Below are 3,756 nucleotides of genomic sequence, written 5' to 3' on the forward strand. Positions count from 1 at the left end.
ATTTAAGGGTGATGAAAGAAAAGGCTTAATGTAAGCTCAAAGGGGTTTATCTAAGTGAGTCCCATGACGGGCACAAATAGGGACACATGCTTATTTGGCAATGGTGATAATTCCTAGGTTGCCTCTATCCCTTCCAGAATCAGGGCCATGTATTGACAAACGTCTCAACAAGCACAAGAGCGAATTCTAGCATTCTCTAGTCCATCAAACTTAATCTATGGCAAGCAATCAATCAAATGAAAGAGTAATGAGATCATCAAAACATCGCCAAAAAATTAAGAATATATTTTTCAATTATCACTCCAAGAAAAAGGGACATGGCTCAAATATCTCACATGGGCTTTTATGAATCAAAACTCATCCTAACATGCTCATATTCTGTACCAAGGTTACGAAATCCATATCCACTACACATGCATGCATTTTTCATATATCTCAATTAACCAAAGAATACCATTTTAAAAATCATCTCAATTTTGTGATCATCTTTTAATCATGATTTCAGAGATATAGAATCATCTTAGACAGTTGAAAGGGCATTCTAAGACTCAAAAACAAAAACAAAAGTAACCAAATTTTTTTTTTTTTTAAATAATTTAATTTCAACACTTAGGTACAGGAACAGGGAGTCTCGATGTGCAATGGGACTGAAACAGCTACCCTTTTTCAAGACTATGTTTAATCCAATATACCTTAGTGTATCACAACATCAATTAAAAACACAAAAAACACAATCCAACTTCAACTATTTTTTTTTTTTTTTTTTATACTAACTACTAAAAACACAATAAAGCAATAACCCTTCCCCCATACTTAATTCATGCATTGTCCTCAATGTATAAACAAATATAAATCATGCAAAGCATAAATCAAGCATAGAAGAGAAAATGAACACAACGAAACCTAAAACAACTTAAAATTTAAGAAAATAAAATAGAAGGAAGAGTTCAAGAAAGCAAATCTGCGTTTGATGTCTCCTCCACAGCTACAGTTGAAATGGGTTGCCTCCCATGCAGCGCTTAATGTTTAAAGTCTTTCAGCCTAGACTTGTACCTCCATTTACTCCTTTGGAAGAGCGGTATGCGGGCGAGTGGCAGCCCTCTTGCTGGTTTCAGCCTTCGGAGGCGGGTCCTCATGTTGTGATGCAGTAGCGTCCTTGCGAGGAAACCCAGGAGGATAACTCTGCAAGTTATTGACTTCCTGAGCAAGCTTGTTTATTGCAGTGTGACAGCGGATCAAAGAGCAGTTCATCTCAGAGATGTAATCGATCATGCAATTGACTCTCCAATCTGTCACCATAATACCATCGCGGAGAGAGGAGCGCAAATCATCAATTGAATCTGACAAGCTTTCCAGGGTGGCCACAGGCCGAGGAGCACGAGCAGCTGGTGAGGAAGAAGACTCTCCGGGATGCAGTCTGGGAGAGCGACGAGGCAGAGGAGGGGGACTGCGGGTACGCTCACGGATAGGACGATGGTCCCATGGACGAGTAAGCCCAGCTCTAGTGGCCGCCTGACGACCTTCTTCCTCCAAAGAGAGAACACGGCGTTGATTGACGCCCCTGCGAGGGGTAACCTTGGTTCGAGCCATGAGGAAGTAGAAAGAATTTGAAACTGCACGCTTAGATAAACCTTAGTAAAATCTGGAGGAGACAAAAAAGGATGTATATGTAAAGCACAAAATAGGGTAGAAATTTCAACAGGCACACGGTTTTAACAAAGCTTCTCCGGGAAGGAGAAGAGTTATGACAGTTCACGGCCCAAGAAACACGTATGCACATGAAAAACTTCCCCACGCGTAAATATTCCTTTCTTTTCCGTGATTTACGGCAATTAGGTCTGCTTTCGGCTGTAGCATGTCTGTCACAGCTCCTCGAGATTCGTTTGGTTCCCCCACGTGTCCTTTCTTTTCCTGTATTTATGGCATGCTTTCGGCTATAGCTTGTCTGTCACAGCTCCTCGAGATTCGTTTGGTTCCCCCACGTCTCCTCCACGCGCCAACAGCTATTCTGTGTTTTCGGGTGACTTTAATCCAACGCGTAGATTTAATCTCAGAGATCGTCGATCCAACGGTGGAGATCTGCTCACTCGTTCTATAAATAGGTGCATTCTGAGCGACTGTTCACTCCAAAAGAAAATTCTTCCGAGTTCCACCCTTTCTCTCTCAACCCTTCAGCCTTTCTTTCGAAACTCAAATCCTTTCTTCATCAACATGGAACCACAAACTCTGCAACTAATGGAGTTACAAACCCAGCAACAAATGGAATTACAAGCCCAGCAACCAACCGAGGAGGGAGGAAGCATCCAAGCAGCCGGGAGTAGTAACCGATGGGCTCCCACACCGCCTCAACTAAGAATCCTCAAGGGCCTTTACTATGATAAGGGTTTTAAGTACCCAACTCCAGAGCAGATTCAAGAGATCTGCCTTCATCTGAAACAGTATGGGCAGATCGAGGACAAGAACGTCTTCTTTTGGTTCCAGAACCTCAAGGCTCGTGAGAGGCAGAAGTTGAAGGAATTTCGGAACGTTCCGGTTGGTGGATCTCTCAATCTCAATTTTGGATCCACTAGTTCTACTGATGATGGTAGATCCATTGATCTAAACTTTGGCTCACGTGTCGGCTATGGTGTTGATGGATCGATCATGGAACAACGAGGAGAATATCACCAGGAGATTGAAACCCTTCCACTGTTCCCCATGCATGGTGAGGACATCTTTGGCAACATGAAGACTACTTCCGAGGGAGGTAGCGGCTATGGCGGTGACTCTCGCATTTCCCTTGAGCTCAGCCTCAACTCCTACGGAGATGCAGACATGGCTTAGTATAGTGTATGAATTTTTTTTTTTTTTTTTTTTTTGTAAATAGCTGAATTTAATAAGACTGAATGAATGCAGTTTTTTTTTTTTTTTTTAATTAATTTTTTTTTATATAAAGGACTCAAAAATAAAAGACAAAAAAAAATATATATATATATATATATATATATATAAAATATAGGACTCAAAATGAAAGACAAAAATATAAATCCCTTCCCCCACACTTAAATATTGCATTATCCTCAATGTAATTAATTAAAAGCATGCAATGAAATAAGTAAGCATAGATAGAAGACATTTACGAAAACAAATCCTAAAATAAAAACTATAGAGAAAAAATGAAAAATAAAAAGAAATAGGGAAAGAGAAAGCAAATCTGATTATATTCTGAATTGGGTTGCCTAGTAGCGCTTGTATTTTACGTCTTGCAGCCAGACGGTACCTACATTAAATAAAGTTAGTAACTATAATTAACAAAGAAATGCAAAATAAAAACAAGTATAACTATTAATTACAAACTACAAGTATAAACAAGTATATTGTACACAAGACACAAGTTAAGTACTCAAGTGAGTCTAAAACGTGAAGAGTATTTTTACAAGTTTAAAGTGTGAAACAACAAAATAATTTACACCTATAGAGTATTCACAAGTATTTCTTTTATTATAAACATTATTGATATCGAATCAAATTCCAAGCGGTAAATCAAGTGGACGTGCGGCCCAAGTATAGTCGCCTAGACACAAACTCCCTTTCAAATCGTTTGGGCAACCTTACTGAAATGGCCAGGTAGGGGAGGACGAACACGAGAGGAATAATCCATTTTGGCATGAGCTACTCCCACATAGTGGTTTAGGCCCATTTGCAAGCACTTCTGGATTCAAAAACCCGTCATGAACGTTGTCCCCTTCCTAGACACCATTTCACATAGGCTTTCTT

Source organism: Rosa chinensis, chromosome 2, assembly GCF_002994745.2.
Source record: "Rosa chinensis cultivar Old Blush chromosome 2, RchiOBHm-V2, whole genome shotgun sequence".
Lineage (NCBI taxonomy): Eukaryota > Viridiplantae > Streptophyta > Magnoliopsida > Rosales > Rosaceae > Rosa > Rosa chinensis.